This window comes from Oreochromis niloticus, linkage group LG14 (genome assembly GCF_001858045.2).
Source record: "Oreochromis niloticus isolate F11D_XX linkage group LG14, O_niloticus_UMD_NMBU, whole genome shotgun sequence".
Taxonomy (NCBI): Eukaryota; Metazoa; Chordata; class Actinopteri; order Cichliformes; family Cichlidae; genus Oreochromis; species Oreochromis niloticus.
The window spans coordinates 37076994-37095858 of record NC_031979.2 but is presented as its reverse complement, the minus strand read 5'-3'; the positions used below and the strand labels follow the sequence as shown (position 1 = coordinate 37095858).

The following is an 18865-nucleotide window of genomic DNA, read 5'->3' as shown; positions in this document are numbered from 1 at the left end:
CTTCAGCATCCTTAGCCCATTCTTTACTTGGTGCATCTGTATGTCAGTCACAGCAAACAAGAGCAGGCACAGATGTTCTTCCTGGGTCATCACTAAAAATAGCAGTTAATCTTCTGTTAACTGTTCTCTGTTTATTTAAAAGAGAGAGAGCAAGAGACAGACACACACAAACAAAAGGAAATAAATCCAACAGCACTGGTTTTTGTATGAAAGAAAATGTTTTAAGCATTGAGTGCAGATCGTGGAGGAACTGTCTTAAAACCTAAGTGAATCTGACTGATAGGCCTCCTGTGTACTTCCTGTTTAAGACTGAAGGTTTGGATTTTGATCATTTAACTAGCCTCTTCTGAGTTATTATAGACAAGTTAGACAACATTTAAATGGTGCCAGTCAACTTTCCAGATATTGAGCATGCAGTTAAATCAACAGTTATCTTTTTAAGTTAAAAACTTTAATTCTAGAATCAAATGACCTCAAAGTATGAATGTGTATTCTTGCAAATGTGAGAGTATTTTCTCATCATCTTTTCATCTGTTGCTGCTAATACCAGGCGCTTGAGAATCCTCTGGCAGATGCAATAAGTTTCTTCGTTCTTTAAACAAGCTTTTGTCAGTCTGTTTGTGATTGTAAAGGGTTGTAGGTACGTAGACACCTAATTGGCTGATGAAACAGCATGGCACCAGGAGAGGCAAAACACCCACTGCATCATACAGGCACTGCACTTTAAGTAGAGGGTGATTCAGTTCACAGACTGTAAATAAAGGTGGATGACAGAGCTTCCCAGAACCTGGTCCAGTCATTTGTGCTGGTGTCACACTTTGCAGCCAGCATTACTGTAATGAATAAGAAGATGGAGAAATGTTATTGAGGTACCTGGGGCTGGTTCCTGTGTGGGTCATGAACCCTGACCACTCCATGTTAGCAGCTGGGACAGAAGCCCGAGCTAACAAATCAAATTACACAACAAGTAATTATTACTGAAAGACAAGATGTTTTGGGGATTTCCTTACATGGATGATTGACCGTGCATCAAGACATATTCTGTTTGAACACTGTCTGCCTTATCAAAGATAGACGTAGCCACACTGACGTCCCAATGTGAAGTCTGGAGTTGAATGTTATCAATAACTGTTTCTCCTTCTTTTCAAACCAGAAGTGATGAATGAACAATGATTCTAACTGAGCAACTAAGAGATACTACACACTCATATGATGCAGATATGTCTGTACTTTTTTTTACTTCAATGGGATGATAATTTACAGAATAAGAAACAGCTTGAGAGTCTATAATCCTGAGGGGTTTATAAATGAGAACTCTCATTCTTAAACTATTGGAGCGGCACCACTGATTGGTCAGAGTGCCACTGCAAATGGGTTGTTGATAATGTGGAGAAAATATGATTTTTGGAGTGAAAATTAACACAAAAAAATAGTTTGCTGATGATGATCATGTCAACTGAATAAAAATTGTCACCTTGACCCATATGGGCTTTTGAAGCAGGGTATGGCATAAAAAGTTTGAGGGCTACATGTGAGTTAATACTTATGCTGTGGTAAGGAAGCTAACAGCACAGCCAATCCCTCAGTGGGGGAAAGAGAACTGGACCTGTAGCTGGCTAGCTAGCTGACTGAATATTACATCAGAGCTGATGGTAATTTCTTGACAATCTTTTGTTGCTGGTATGGTAACGTAGCCTACTGCCTTTGGGACTCCACAGGAAGTGGGCTTAGGTTTTCTGACTTGTAAGAAAATGTGACACCTGTTAGACTCCATCACTCTTTAACAGTTACCTTTTACACCTTCTTCTGACCTCTGGCATTTTGTGCCCTTTACTTTGAGTATTTTCAGTTTTAAAAGTATTTTGGTCATCTTTCTAAACAGATAACCTCAATAAAATAAAATTTTAAAAAAACACCAATAAGCGGTTGTTTTTTTTTTAATCAAGATTTTTAATTGATGTCGACTGCACTGCATTGTTAAATGAGTGAAACGAGTGAGGCACCTTGCATTTACCCATGAACTGCAAAAACTGCACACATATGTTGACTATAACCGGGCTTAAGCAGCAGCATGGGATAGATAGATAGATAGATAGATAGATACTCCATGGGTGTGTCTTTTTGTTCGAGCAGCCTCTCGTGCCCCCCTCCCTCTGCCGTCAGTCATCCTCGTGAGCCAGCCAGTGCGCCTACAGCCGCCTCCGACGGGCGGGAAGCACGCGCTGGATTCTGTGGCTGATTTGCAAACTTTAACCGTCTCCTGAGGAATTAGCCCCAGCCGCAGCTGCCACCGAAGACCGGTCGGACACTGAGCGGGTGTAAGCGGAGGATTTGACCGCACGACGGAGGAAATGTGAGCGACAATGTGACGTTTCGGAGCCTCGACAAGGATTATCGCCGTCTCCAGCCGTGGGCTGATTTTCCCTCAAAAGATAAGCGACTTTCGGCATGCAGAGCCTGCTGCGGATCTGCGAGCCTCCACTAACGTGAAGCAAGAGCGTAGCTTGTTAAAAGTGCAGCTTTAGCCATCGCTACAAGATTGCTAGTTTTCTCTGAAAGTGCATTTCCTCCCTAAAAATGTTCTCGGAGCACGTCGTCGGAATATCAGAGTCAGCGGTGTGATTTATAATTGATAACGGAGGACGGAGCTGCCGGACACCGCCCGGACCGGGATTTCATCCTCTTTGGGGAAAAGAAAAGGACTGGCAGCTTCCAGCTGGGCGTGCAGACGGACGGAAACGACGCTCATCACCTGGAATGTTTGGAAAGTGAAATTGTTTTAGGTTATCTGTTTAAAAGGGGCCCTTACTGGAGGGATACCTGCATGATTCTGGGAGCAGTCCAGCCATTCAGAGCCCCTAAAGCGGATGCGTGGATAAGTGAAGCTCCTATTTTTGTACTCAAGGACACCTTCAGTGTCGGTGGGTGTAGTTTCTTGCAGCCTGGCAGTATTTGGGTTTTGAAGCACAAGCCGGAGCAGGATTTCTACGGGGACTTCAGATTATCGGAATTAAAGCTCTTTAACCCCCCAGCACCACTTTTCTCTGAGCCTTGGTCTCCAGCATCGATGCGGATAGCTCTTCCGTGCCCGTTACTTTAAATACGCTATTGGAGTAACGTTACTTGAGCTTTTTGAGGCGAATAGGAGTTTTATCAACAGCCGTGTGACCTCCTCCCCTCTGCCACCCACCCATCCTGCTCTTTCCAGGATCTACGTGTACAGGAGTGTTTCTCGTGGCTGTGCACGGCAAGCCCACCGGCACCTGGATCCCTGCTTCGCCCCGTTTTTTTCTTTTCTGCTGCCTAACCGCGCGAGCGTCTGTTCCGCTGCCCGAGCTCGCTCACACACTCTCTCACACACACACACACCGCTTTTTTTCAGCACCAGAAAACAAACAAACAAACAAACAAACAAAGAAAACTACCAAGATAGCTCCTCTCGCTTCGTGTGCAAGGGAAGGAGTCGCGCAAGAGTGGAGACCGTGAGTTGGGATAAGGTGCTGAGCCCGATCGGCTTTAAAGCATTTTATTGAGAGGGGAGTCCTCACTGTGTTTTCCATTAGTGGACTGATCGGGGGAGAAAGACGAGAGGATTTTTGTGGAGGGGGTAGAAAAGAGACACATCAGGAGGAGAGGAGTTGGTGATCGATGAAGGTAAGGCTGATTGATCGGCTGTTAATAATGCAGTGTGTGTGTGTGTGTGTGATGCTCGCAGAGGATGCTCAGTGGGACCGAGCTCTGCTATGCGGTTAATTTTTTTCGCCCCTGCCACGGGGATGGCAGGCTCATGTTAGAGCCAACAGTAGTTTTATTCTTAGTGCCCAGGAAATGAATCATCGCTGTAATCTGATTAGGCTCCTCCATAACCCAGCTCAGTGTGCGACTTCTCTGTGTTTTTTGTGGGGGCACTGTCAGTGGACTCTGCCGTTCTCTGAGGCTACAGACAGTTTATTTAGAGCTCTCCAAAAAGCTGCACTCTCCGCTGCTTCGAAGACAAACTGCTGTTTTAGCGCTGTGGACATTTCTTTGGCGCTTGTATTGGTTTCCGGGTGCACCGGCCAGGCTGGCAGCCCCGCCGTGCCTGTGTATGGGAATGCGCGAGTGCGTGCACGCACGCTAGGTTTCGCGCGCGTGAATGAATGCGTCCGTTCACGCGCATGCGTGCGTGTTTGCGTGCGTGTTTGCGAGTGGGAGCGCAGTGATAGAAGAACCCATTTTGGGGAGCTCTCTGTTTCTCTGTCTCACTCTCCGTTTCTAAAGCGGCCTCATCATGCCGCTCCAGCTGACTGCCGTTACAACCGCATCTATTATGAAGGAGGCTAGGAGATGAGAACAAGAGTGAAGGAGAGGTGACGAGGGTGGGGAGGAGAAGGTGACACAGGAAGGGAGGAGGTGCAGAGAACAGGAGAAGGTGTAGAGAGGGGCAGAGGGGGCCGGATAATAATGGGAAAACAAGAGGCATTGTTCCCAGAATGTGTTGGATATAAATCAAAACATAATTATAGCTTTTATTGAGCCTTTAACTTCTGCAGCTCCGTGCTCAAAGAAGCAGGTGCTTTGGGAACCATCACACCTGGTCATTTATTGTGCAAGCAAAACATCCCGGGGAAACAAGAAACATAAAAACAATCAGGCCAAATGCTGTTGTGTAAAAGCTGGAAGATGCAGAGAGGAGCAATGCACAACAGGTTCTTTGTCTGGGATTTTTGTTAACAGAAGTGAAGGAGCCAAGGAGTGGTTAGGTAAAAGGGACAGCTCCACACTGAGAGAGCTTCTGCACAGAAAGATCTGAAAGGGCAAACTGAAAATATCTGCAGATGGTAGCTTCAGTCAAGCTACGAAGTGGAGGATTCAGGACCATGGAGAGCTCCACAGGGGCCGGCATTGATGAGTTTTCACGTGGTCACTGTAATGTCAGAACCACAGAAACCTCCTACACCGTGCAGCAGGGAGCCTGACATACAGGTGTTTGGGTGCCCATAGTATGGTGACAGCACCATAAACAAGTCCAGTAGCTTGTGGTTAGATTTAAACATGTTAAAATGAATTCAGGACCACAGAGAGCTCCTTAGAGGGGCTAACTTGTTTTCAGCAGAATAGATGGAGTCAGTGCATTTTCAGATCCACTTATAGTTTCCACTTCTTCAGAAAGGATTTTCTGAAATCAGACCCTCTTTTGTTTGGTGTTAGCACCTGGAACACCTGAACAGCTTGAACACAACTGGTTGTACTTTGTGGTTAAACATGCTATTGTGAATTCAGGACCACAGAGCGCTCATTAGGGCCTCACTGCTGTCTAAAATCTTTCAGGTACAACAAAAAGAACTAATGTGGTTACAGCATGGGTAAATTGCAGGAGCAAGCTTTGACTTGCTGTAGCTTGAGTGTATATCATTTTGTATCAGTGTTTTTTTTTACTTGGTATTTATAGTTTGAAAATATTTAGCTTTAGTTCATTTTTCATAGAGCAGGGATATGTTGAAGATACCAGGCATGGGGAAAAACAGACGATGACACAAGATTCATGGATGTAGTGAAAGAGGACATGCAGAGGGATGGTGTGACAGAGCAGATTACTAGGGACAGGGTGAGCTGGAGGCAGATGATCCACTTTGGTAAGAGCTGAAATATTATAATATGGAAAGTATTTTTCAGGGGAACAATATAAGAACTATCGGGTGTGACAACACTGACAAAGGCTAACTAAACTTTTTAAAAACTGTGTTTTTATTTAATTTAAATTTTCCAAGTACACAGTATTGTTCAGTCTTTTTGTCAAGCCTATTTTTTTGCCTTCAGTTTGCAAAAAGTGTATTTTTACACCTTGTTTTAGTTTAAATTCAGTTTGTGTTTGCGTTAACCTTGGTCAACACCATGGACAGCTCCTGCACTGCTGCTTGTGCTTTGCAGTTTAAACATGTTAATGTGCATTCAGGATCATGACCCTCGTTCAAGGGTCCAGCATGTTTCCAGTATGGTGGAGAGATGTGATGAAGAGCTATCAATGATTTCAGAATCATTAATAGTTCTAAGATACGTACAGTGTAGAAAGTCAGTAATGTGAGCCCCTCCAGTTGGTTTAAGCACCATAGACAGTTCTAACACAGTTCCAACATCCCTGCCTGCACTTTGTTGTTAGACTTAAACCATGTAGAGCTCGTCAGAGGTCAGGAATAGTGCAGTAGATGCTGACCTTTGATGGCATTCAACAGTCCTCAGCACAATGGAGTAAGCTTATCTGGGTTCAGAGTCACTGATACCGCTTTTCCACCAATGGAAATTGTTGTCATTGTTGGCTTTCAGGAGTCAGCCCACATTTTGCCAGGTTTGAGAAATGTTAACATCAACATAGCATTACCGGCAGAAAGTCATGGCATACAGAATGGACTGCATTTGCCAAACATTGGTGAATTTCTTACAGAAGCCCCACCATAGCCACAATGTTTAGGTGGAAATGTGTTTAGCTTTTTTTTTTTTTGACTAAATAATATCAATGCACTTTATTGTAACAAGTCTTTTTTTGTTTCTTCAATAAAAATATGATTTAAAAAAAAAAAAGGAAATGTGTTTAGCTCTTGGTTGAATCACTGGCTCTGTGTCAGTGCAAATTAACTATTGAGTTTGAGTTTTACAAGAATGTAGAGCTGTCTTTAAGAGGTTCTACTTAATTTCACCTGCAACGTAGCTGCTTTTAGGTACTGGATACATTCTGTAGTTGAAATTGAATGTTTACTATGTACTACTGAGACATGAACTCATCACACACATAAATAATGTTATGGTAAAGCATAATATTTCTAGCAGTTTCTAGCAGGTGAGCCCTTGAATCCCTCTGCCAGGTGGGCTTTTGGGGATCACATTTGTGTTTCTCATCATCCACAGTATGAGCCAGTTTAAAAAAATAGCTCTGAAGCTGCTCCTGTGCTGTTTACCGCTACATCTTTGTTTTTTCTCCATCTGCACCCGGGGACTGCACAAGGTCATCCTGTGCAGCCATTATCAGATATATTTCATGTTTCTCTTGCTGTGGCCTAGACTCATTCCAGCTCTGGGCATTTCCATTCTCTTCCAACAGGCTAAAGAGGGAAAAACAACAACAACATCCAGCTGGACATGCAGTTATTGTACATAGTCAAATGTTCCCTCAAATTAAAAACCAGAATTTTACTGATACATATGAGTTTGCCCCAGATCTGATTGCAGTGAAGAGCTCCACCAAATATTCCAGAGATAGTATAGCTCTTTAAAAAAAACACAAAGAACTCCATCATAGTGTCATTGCCACAATGAGTACCATGTAAATTTCCCACTAAGCTCCTTGTAATTCAGAATTAGAATCAAGCAAGTTGGAATTAAGATAAGTTATCGTCAAAAATATTTAGTGACAGAAACAGATTTCAGTGCCAAGTTCTGACATTTGATCCCAAATAAGGCTTTGATACTTCATCCTATCCAGCTCCAGTGTGTTGGACAGCAGCTAGTTACTGTAGTCCTTGTTACTGCACATCAACTAGTTCTCCACCCGCTGCAGGTTCTGGTTAAAGTGGCTCTCCAGCTCACAGTAGACCTCTTGGGCAGAAATAATTGATGGTTACATTGGAGTACATTTGCAGGTTGACATCCTTTCTTGAAAAGCAGCTGAATCACATAGTGGACCACAATAACAACCTGATCGTGGTAGGGAAACATGAGATGGGAAAGTTCTAGGCTTTCAAAAACTTTCAAAATAAGACGAACAGAATTGTCAGTGAAAGTGAAATGTACTCAGGTGGCTGTTAATATTACATGGGATGAATGAGTATGACTAAAGTCTTTGTGTGGGAAACACTACTATCACTTTTGATTACATGCACTTACAGTGCATTAATGTTCTGCAGGTTTAAGCCTGTCATGCTGGAAAATATAATCAAGGAACGCTTCATCCCCATCCCCACAATCGAAGTCAGCTTATCTAAGCTGGTCATATAAACTTTCTAGTACATATTACTAGATTTATATTTTCTTCTACTTATTTTTTTTTTTTGAATTAGCACTGCACAGATGTATGCTCCCCCTCACAATTTGAAGCTAACCTTTTATAGCTAATTGTTGGTACTTACAGAGAGAGACGTGCTGCCTTTATATCTACATGTTTAAAGTTAAGTTCTGATGTTTTCAGGAGGCAGTTATCTTCTGCATTACATGTGCTCACAACAGCACTGGCATTGTTTCAGCATATTAGGGACTGTGTGTGAAGTTGCAGTGGTTTCAAAATATTAGCCGCCCGAAAAGCTGCGAAAGCTTCAAGGACAAAGTGAATAGGAAGCACAGATTAGGAGAGTAGAGCGTTTTGATAAGTGTTACATTTCTCCCATATTTATGCTTTGTTAACATTGTATCCAGAAAACTTTAATTATTTTTTCGTCACCCTTTCCAGTCTGAGTGTGGGCTGCGAGTTCAGTGTGATTGTGTGTTGGAAGTTGTATACATTTTATTAAAATACATGTGGTTGCACAAGCAGAAGAACAACACCAGCCTGGTAGAATGAGACAGGTGGACAGACAGGCAAGCAGACTATTTGGCTTGTGCGCTCTTACTCATACAGTGAGCAAGACACAGACTGGCTTAAAGCAGGTAGGCAGACAGACAACAGACATGCAAAAGAGCAGTTGAAGCAGGTGGCTGTGATAATAGACTGAAATGTGTTAATGCGGCTGCAGTGATGCATTGTTTTGTGGTGACTGTTATCGTATGGAGAGCATTACAATAGGCTTCACATCCCATTAGCAAACAGTGAGCAAGAGCACATCCCCACCTCCACACTTACTCTCAGTACAGCACTTTGATGCATTTCCCATTTTCTGCTACCTCTGACACATTTGTTGCTCCTTTTGTCAGACGGCAGAGAAAAGATTTTTGAAAGCTCTGCAAACACACGGCTGAAAATGTGATTCACAACAAAGGCTCTGGATACTAAAGCTGGAGTTTGCACCTGTTTGGGTTGCAACTAATCACGGTTTACATTTTGATTATTTCTTTGAAATAAAGTAAAATAAAGTAATGGTACCCTTGTGGCTTCTACCAGTCATCTGTCAGTCTTGAAGCTCTGTGAAGAATGACCAGTTAATCTAATGTATGTGTTTAGTTTGTGGGAAGCTGCCAGAGGGACAACAACAGCTCCAGCTTCTTCGTGGTGATTCAAGACAAATATAGGATGAAACCCGTCTTGGTGTGTTAAATATGTATGTCAAAGTCCATTTCTACACATATATAAATCTAAGAGTAAAATTATTTTACATATGTCTTTTTGCTCCTTCAAATGTGGAAAAATCAGCAAATACGAATTATTTACTGTATGTGAACAAATACAGACCATCTAGTTGTTCAGCAGGCAGTCTGGCCATTACCTTTGTCTGTGATTAGACCTCTACCTGCAAGGCAGCTCAAAAAAGAGTCTGAAACATTTCTAATTTCCTCTGAGGCTTCATTTGTTGGGAGAAGTTGGAAGTTGTTTTTGTACTATGTGATTGTGTTTTGATCTGTAGCAGCTGTCATGTAGGCACCTGCTTTAGTTTTTGGAAGTGCTTTTTCTTACTGATACCCAACAAGGATTGTTATGTAACGACGCTGTCACTCCAGTTACAGAAAAGCAGGTAAGAGCCAGTCACAGGAATCCAGATCATAAATCTTGATTTACATTCCAGCGGAAATTCTCCGTCCTGTCTGGTTAAAGAATTAATCTGCAGCTTAATCTCCCAGTGTAGAGCTATACCCCCAATCCCTCCGTCTATTCACCCATCTGTTTCCTCGTCCATCTGCCCGTCCAACCAGGCAGCCTGTTTTCCCCGCCTGAACTCACTTTGTAGTCTTCCTTCCTGCTTTCTTTTCCCTGTTGCAGGTGCTCTGCAGGTGGACTGTTTTCATCCTAAGACACTACATTTAAATGAATGACGCTTATCCGTACTTCATTATACAACCTGCAGGAGGTCCTTCTTAGCAAATTTCATTTCTTCTCCACTCTCACTGCTTTGGAGGTGTTTCCCTTTTTTCCCCCTGCTTATTCAGCCACGGTGTGCCAACACGACAGCACTAACAGCACTACTGCTGCAGAAATAGCAACTTAAATTACTATAATTTTGAGGTGTATATTTATCGTAATTCTTCCCCATTTTAGATCTCTTGGTTCCATTATGCTAAAATGTTACTGTAATGGCCAAATGCTGGATTCAAAATCAGTGTCAGCTTTGCCGTTTCATTTTCTAGTTAATCTCAATGTTATTTTTTTACCCAACGTTGTAATGTCCACACCCACACAAACACACCACAAATACTGTAATCATGGTGTTAATTTGTTTCTCCTCCTCCTCTTTTTCACCTCGCCTCCTCGTGATTTCTCTCCAGCTTATTTTTGTACAATCTTTTTCTCAAAAAATTGTGTGATGATCTTTTTTTTTTCCTAAATAGATGGCAGAAGTGTGACCTACATTTCTACTGAAATAAGGCATTGCTGTGTCTTTGCTTTGTCACACTAGTGGAGAAATTAACAGCGGTGTAAAAAATGATTGCCTCCAACTGCACCCCAAACCCAAAGTACCTGTTTTTGTCAAGATGTCAGGAGCTTAATGTAGATGTTTCTAATTTGTCAAGGATGACAGGAGCAATGTGTGAATTCAGTTAAAAAAACTCCACACTGAGAAATGAAGCAGTATAACACCTCAGGGTAATGCATCTGTTAAATAACAAAATCTGTTCCTAAAAATGGTGTCTTCTGCACATTAAAGCAGTCAAGCATTGAGTAAATCAATTAAATTGGTTAAAGCCATGAATTTATTTTAGAGTTTAAATGCTAAATTAATGATTAGCACTATAAAGAGGGATATACTTTATTTAAAAAACACATCGGGTGAGTTTTACAACTGGACATTGTGTCTTCCTTGTGATGTAAAACAAACGTAGCTGTCTGAAATGACAAACCACATTCCCTCAGAGGACAGCACGAATCAAGACTCAGTAGAATTAAAGGCTCAGAGCAGATAACTCTGAAGTGTAACAAGGGGGTTGTTTCTTTCCTCTGCCCTGCCACCGGAGTGAGTCTTCATATGTGATCTGACATCTGAGGGATTAATGAGAAAATGGTGAAACGTGTCAAGTTTAAATTGAATATGAGTCTCTGCCGGTGCGGACCCCCGGAGGACTGTCAGTGCGAGGACACATAACAAGAACAACTCCAGTGTAAATCCAATATGCATATCAGCGTGCTAATCTCAGCAGGGATGTGATCTAATGCTCATGACATTACACTCAGTTTTTCCTGTTTCCATAGCAGTGTCAGCCGCTCCATCGCTCTCTCCCCGTCTCTCTCCTTTCATGCCCTTCCTTCTCCTATTTTCTTTATTATTTTCCTTTCCTTTTTCAAGTTGAAGGTCATATCTGACAGCATGCTGATGGATGGTGCAGTACAATTTGGGACACATGAGAACAGCAACGGTCTGTGTGTGTGTGTGTGTGTGTGTGTGTGTGTGTGTTTGTGTGTGTTGGTGGTGGACACGCTCAGTAAAAATATGCAAGATCAAAAATGGTGAGAAATGATACTTTTTTTTTGTAACTTTTTTTAAGTGTAATTTCTTAAGCGAAGCAAAAAGAATAAAATGTTGATCATTAATTAGCTTGTATCAGTTTTGAGGATTCTGAAGTAGGATTTCGAGTGAATCCCACACTTGGCTTTGTAATTACACATTCAAAACATCAGTTATTGACAGATTTCTAAGATTTCTGTGTCGGACTTCTTTAAACAAAAACTACTGCGCTGAGCAGATCATCTCAGAGTTGGTGTTAATAAATGTTGAACAACACTTTATTGAAACAAAGTTATTGCAATGGGAAAAAAAAGCCTAAGAGGATAGTTGTAAATGAATAAATCTGGTTGTACTGGTTCACATGCTTGCACAGCACACCAGGCACAGCAATCACACCCACTGTGGTCTTCATCACGGTTACACACATTTATTTTTCTGAAGAGGTGCACAAGAGGTTTCAGGATTCAATCACTGAAACCTCTTGGGAGGTTTTGAACATGCTTGAAGCTGATCTTGGAGCTGGTTAGCTGAAGCTAATTAATGTCACACTCAGGTTTGACAATAAAAAAAACATGTCTCCAAAACACAGATAATAATTTCGTCCCTTATGATGTAGTGGACTGTCAGAGCGTGCCGTGTACCGCAAAGCCTCATGCAGCTCTGTTTGTCTGTCATACAGGGTTAAGGCTGCTGCCGGCTGGCTTCTCCTGAATCATGTGGAGCCTTTCAAAGGCCAAAGGGTGTCTTTGTGTGTCAGGCCCCTTTGAGATTAAGAGACTTGGGATTTTACCGGCAGGAATACATGACTGCTGTAGAGCTGCATGTGACAGAGAGTGGGAGAAGCAGATGGAGGTTGCTGTAAGGTGAAGCCGCTGTAGATTTACCCTCCATTTCACTGTCCATCAGACACAGTGTGAGTGCACGCACACATGCACACATGCACGTGCACAGACACGACAGGGAGGTAAATCAGTGCCCCTTGTTCTTGTGAACCCTGATTGCTCCTGTCTGCTCCTCCTCTCATCTTAACTCACTGTCCCTGCTTTCTTCCACATTCTTGTTGCTGTTCATATCAGAGATCTTCATGACTCACAAATCCCAGTCTGAATTAAGTCTCTGTAATCGTTTGGAACTCTGGAACATTTTCTTCTGGGAATTTGCAAAGCCCCTTAACCCTTTCCATCTGAGCGGGTGCTGTACTGAGATCAGGCTTTATATTCTTATTAAAATACAACCCATTTTGTGAAGGCTGCAGAGCATGGCACACTCAATGAAGAAGGCAGAAGAAGAAAACAGACACACAAACACTTTTCTGTTGCACTGAATTTTATGAAGATGGCTTTTTAGCTTTTAGCTTAGATTTTCAGAAGTTTCAGAAGCTTTTAGAAAATATTCAAAAAGAGTACCTCTGACTCATTGAAGAGTTTTTTTCATATCTCGGTTTGGCTTTGTGATGGGAAGAGAGACTCGTGTCTATCTTGATAAGACAGATTACGGTGGTGGAGATGTTACCAGCTGGCTCCAAGTGTTTTTTCTTATTCTTTGTGGTGGAGATGTTTTCTAGCCTGGAGCTTTAGAGGATTAAAATACTTGAAGCTTTTTAATTTATTTGTCTGAGACAGTAAGAAGCTAACACACTTACAAACCTGTTGATCAGTTTAGCTTTTACTGTTTGAAGAAAAGCTCACTTTAGCCAAGGGTCACAAGTTTTTTTTTTCTTTTTTTCTCATGACGGTAGTCACGATCTTCATCTGAAGTAGTATCCAGGTACCCGAGGCATTTGAAGCTGCTTTGGGCGGTGTTTGGCTCATTTACTTTATTGTTAATTATTTTTAATTTTTTTGTGGGCCATATATTCCAAAAGTCACAATACATCACACATATGGCTTAATAAGGCTGATCTGTGGTCAATCAAGGCTAAATGTCGCCAGTACAAAGCTTCACATATGGGCCACGTTTGGGCTCATGTGACATGCGGCCATGACCCAAAATTGATTCTATTTGGACCGTCTTACAATTTAAATACACAAGGAGACACTGAATATCTTTGTCCTACTTTCCAAGGCCAGGTGTCTTTACAGTTTTTAATTGCCTTATTTTATGACTTTCAGTTTCATCTGTGTTATCATTATGTGATCGCACAGTAAAAGACGATATGTTCATATGACAGTGAGGTCGCGAAACCACCTTTTAACATTTTTTTTTCATAAAATATTTAACCACGACGACCCCACCACCCTCAAATCACACACACACACACACACACACACCTACACACACACACACACACACACACACACACACACACACACACACACACACCTACACACACCTACACACACACACACACACACACACACACACACACACACACACACACCAGTTCTCGAACTGTCAGTCTTTTCTTCAATTTACTTTCAATTATGATCAAATATGATGATTTTAACATTTAGTTTCTTATAATGTTTATACCCTCATTTATAATCTTTATATTCACTAAACTATGTCATAATAGTTTGGGTTCAGTAAAAAGACTTGATAATTCTTTTGGCTTCATAAAATAATACTGAACTCCTTTCCTTTCCTTTTCAGCAAAGCCCAGCAGGTGTTAAATAACAGGCTTCATAGAAACCTAAAAATACCCCAGAGATCTTTCTGCCCATCTCTGTCTGTCTACTTCTCTTTGTCTCCATCTCTCTCCCAAACACTCCTATCTCTCCGTCCTCCTTATTAGCCTCTCTTCCTCCTACGTCCACTCTTCCTCACCAATCCGTGCCTCTCTCCTTCCCCTCGCTCATGCCTCTCTCTCTCTCTGGTTTCAGTGTAAACACAGCCTGTGATTCAGCGCTGCTGCAGTTCAGCCCTCCTGCTGAGGCAGAAAATGGAAGCTTGGTTTTAGCATTGAACGCTCAACTCGCCAGGGTAACTACAAACTATAGGATGGAGGGGCATCAAAGCAAGAGTGAGGGAGGGAGGAAAAGCAGAATTAAAGAGAGAGAGACAGTGAAGGGCAGAGAGAGAGGATAGATCGCAGCCAATTACGTGGCTCAGCTTAGTGTGAACAGTGGGACTGGGTGCTGTCAGCGGGGTGATAAAAATAGACACAATCTATTTGGATGTGTGTGTGTGTTTGGTTATTGTATTTACACTCTGGTGCACATGTGTAAAACAAACACTGATACAAAAGTGTTTTAACTACTAGCATTTAGCTCCTGATTAATTAGATATCACATTTGTGTATACATAACTGTGTGTGTGTGTGTGTGTGTGTGTGTGTGTGTGTGTGTGTGTGTGTGTGTGAGTGTGTGTTTGTGTGTGGGAGAGAGAGAGAGAGTAGTGCAGAAGGATGGCAGGGAGTAAACATAATTTGTTTAACTGACTGAGTTTTGCCGTCCTCGTCAGGATGAGTAGTAAAACACACACTCCCTCTCTCTCGCTCTCTCTCACTCTCACACACACACACACACACACACACACACACACACACACACACACACACAAACCCGTTCAGCTATCTTAGTGAGGACCTTCATTGACATAATGCTTTCCCTAGCCCCTTACCCTAACCCTAACCATTAAAAATGAATGCCTAACCCTGACCCTTACCCTAAACCTAACCATAACCTAACTGTAACCCTGACACTAAAACCACATTTTGAGCCTCAAAAAGGCCTTCAACCTTGTGAGGACCGGTGAGTGTGTCCTCACAAGTGACTGTTGGCTCTCACAAGTATAGTAGAATGCAGATTTCAGTCCTCACAAAGATAGCTAGTGAGGAACACACACACACACACACATTGTGTGTTGAATGTCATGTTTGATGTAAGGAGTTTCATGGGTGAGTGTCTCCATGTAAGGTAATGGTAATGGTGAGATGAGAGCTAATCTGTCAAACACCGGCAGCAGCGATGGACAAGAAGAGAGAGGGAGAGAGAAGGGAGGGAAGGAGATGAAGAAGGGAAGGTAACGTGAGAGGATGCAAGGTGAAGTGAAGGAGGGAACATACAGAGGCTAAGAGAATGGGATGTGAGAGGTAGAGGCAAGAAGAAGAAAAGGAAAGACTGTTTTGTTTTTCAGTCTTCTGCTTCAAATATAAATACATCTGAGGGAACTATTTTCACAATTGCCTGACAAAATATTAAAATTCTGTGGATGAAAACATTTCTTGATGGGTAAAAATAGAGAAATAACGTTCCTGCCAGTGGTTCAGACAATCTGACACATGAGACGTGGCAGAGAAATAGTGAGAGGAGATGTTCACCTGAAGGCACACAGGAATTACAGTACATAACACAGATTAATCAGTGATAATATTTTGTGATAATATATGACGCAGTTGCTTTTTTGGGTAGTTCTTCATTAAGCTCCACCATCTTGGGCAGCAGTTTGTGGCAGTAGTCCCTGTTTTGGCAACATTAATGTTAACCAGCTCTCCACCTGCTGTGTGTTCTGGTTAGAGCAGCCCTACAATCTACAGAAGATCACAATTACATTATCACCTGCTGCAGTGGAGACAGTGGAGCTGAGGTCTGTGCAGAGATTTCCCAAACCTCCGCAATAAACTCTAACCTGTAGGGCAGTGGTTGTCAAACTGTGGGGCGGGTCAGTCTGGTGGGAGCACCTGCAGGTAGGGTGCAGATCAATGGGAAAAGGGTGAGGGGGTATTTGGAATCAAACTAAGTTTAATAAATGGGATTTTTGGAGGGACGAATACATGAAAAAGGCATTGCTGATGCTGAGATCCTAATCATGATCATGAATCTATTTTTAACAACCAATATGTGATGTGGAACATTTTCGGCTGCTTGATGGGAGAAGGTTTGAGAACCACTGCCTTAGGGGAACACTCCAGTCTGTCTGTAGGAAGGACTGCATGATAACACGGAGATCGATGGATCCCAACAGGAAATGCACGTGAGAGTGAAGCATTCACCATGATGTGACCTTTTGCTTAGTCCCGTCTCTCAGCAGTGAGCTGAGTTTCTGACGTCGTTTTAGTGTTCTGGATGTGCAAAATGTTGATTGAAGGGTGAGTGTGACTCAAACTGTTGTGAGGTGTAAATCATGAGACAGGCTGGCTGTTTAACATATCCTGCTTGAGGCTGTTTGTTTTTTTACTCTAATGTGACCATCATTTCCAAAATGTACATCATGTCATATTCAATAAAACTTAAACCCAGTGATTGTATCTGCATAAAGAAATACTTATCCTAGTGCTGGTTACAGTCTGAATCAGTGGTTCTCAAGCATTTTTTGCTCGGCCCCCCTTTGTTGTACAAGAAGGTCTTCGCCTCCATTGCAGTTTATTCCACACCTCAAACCTTTTGTAAACAATTAAACAAATAAAAGTAAACTGCAATAAATTACAGGTTGCAGTAAAATAAACAAATAAACAAACCATCCTTATGGTGCAATTATTTAACATATAGTTGTTTTTGGTTTTTTGGGTTTTTTTTTTACTGTGTAAGAATATTCAGCATTGCCATTAATGCATTTTTCAAAAAATGTCTCTCTGTGCAAAATATGTTTAACAACATAAACGACTGTGGGATACTGTTTGTCCATGATTTGGACAGCTCAAGGCGTGTTCCCGACGCAGGGGAAACAGATTCTTTTGGGGAAACCTACCCTGGCACCACCATTGCGCAGGTGAAGCCAAAGGCAAGATATGCTTCATCATATTTTCTAGTCTTTGGCTTGGAAGGAAGTTAGTTTGGAAGCATATTTGGCGATGCTTCATCTGCGTTTGTGTGGGAGCCCCGTCAAAAAACCTGTCCATTATGCTAGCAGTGTCCAAGCATTGTTTTTTGTTTTTATTCAATCCCCCCCCCGCAATGGCTCTGCGCCCCCACTTTGGGAACCTCTGGTCTAAATCAAGTGTCAGAAACACGTTTCCTTGTGTATGTGATGCACGTTGCAAGTATTTTGCTTGGTGCTGAATAACCTAAGTTTAGTTTAATTAACTGCTTTTCCAAAGTGGTAAGGGACATTTTTGTGTGCAGGGCCCTGATGGAAGCTTATTTACCCAGTGTTCTGTGAACTTCTGATGACAGATGGTATTGTAGATTCGGCTCAGTGCAGGGTTGCTGTCATCTCCCTGGTGACAGACACGACTTCCCTGGCATCCACATTATCTACAGTTTCATGGAACTGGCCTGCAGTAAAATTCATAGCATGCATACTCATGTGTCATGACTAGGGATGGGTACCAGTGTCCGGTGCCATGATGGCACCGTTTATGTCACCGGTCCTGACATAAACGGTAGTAACCAGACCGAAAAGCAGCGCACATTTCGGTGCTTTATTTCGGTGCTTTTTTTTTCCTGAGCCAATTCTAGCCAATCATTTTACGTTTCCGAGGATAGTAGGCGGGGCCAGGTACGTACGTTCTTTTAGAGCAGAGCTACAGATTAAAAATGCCCAAGGCGAAGCGATCAAAAGTCTGGCTGTACTTCACAGCAAAAGATGCAAACTCAGCAGCCTGCAACAAGTGCTTTAAGCTGATACTGTGATACTGTCAAAGGAGGTAACACCTCAAATCTGATGAAACACCTGGCGACGCATAGCGTTTTTTTTAAAGCCGAGAAATGCACCGTGTTTGATAGCTTGCTGCGAGACCTCACACCGTGCACATCTACTGCGGGTGTGGTGCCTGTTATCGTTAGCAACATCCCCCAAAAACCCGAAGAGTAGAGTCCTGGCCCCTAGCCCTGTCAGTGTAGCAGAAATGATGACGGATGATGATGGCAGCAGCAGCTGTTCTCCTCTGCGTGAGTAGCTTCATGTTGTTCGTGTGTAATTAACGTTGAGTACGCTAACCACATTATTACATTAATGCATGTAAGGTGAACTAGCAAACACCGTCGTAGTTACATGCGGCTGTCTTCTTGTTTGATGGCAGATACTCCCTTCACCCTGGCCAAAAAGGCTAAAATGACCAAAGAAAAAGTGGAAAACAGTTAAACATGAGAGGTTTTTGGACAAAGTTTGTGTTTTTTCCATTGTTTAAGCACTGCTTCCAGCCAAGAATGAGACCATATATGCCCTATAGCTGCAGAAAAGGCTAACATTGTTATCTTGTTACAAAAAAAACAGCTGAACATGAGAGGTTTTTGGACAAAGTTTGTGTTCTCCATTCTTTAAGCACCGGTTTGAGCACCGTTTAAGCACCGGCACCGTTTCAAAAGTACCGGTTTGGCACCGGTATCGGATAAAACCTAAACGATACCCATCCCTAGTCATGACTGTTAATGGAAGTTAGTTCCAGTGAATAGTAATACCGGTATAATGTTGGGCAACGATAAGAAAAT

At 42.3% G+C, this 18865-nt stretch overlaps 1 protein-coding gene across 4 annotated transcripts in view; it reads left to right on the top strand.

Moving 5' to 3' along the window:
- The first annotated feature begins 2114 nt into the window (after positions 1 to 2114).
- Positions 2115 to 18865, top strand: part of si:cabz01090165.1 (leucine-rich repeat and fibronectin type III domain-containing protein 1-like protein) — a 386077-nt gene continuing 369326 nt past the window's right edge. For 3 of the 4 annotated variants that reach the window (XM_019345319.2, XM_025898204.1, XM_005474867.4), the window contains exon 1: positions 2117 to 3654. The gene's annotated coding sequence lies outside the window, so the exon portion shown is untranslated. Of the gene's footprint in view, positions 3655 to 18865 lie in introns of all 4 variants that reach the window. The other variant, XM_003448988.5, reaches the window with a different exon arrangement.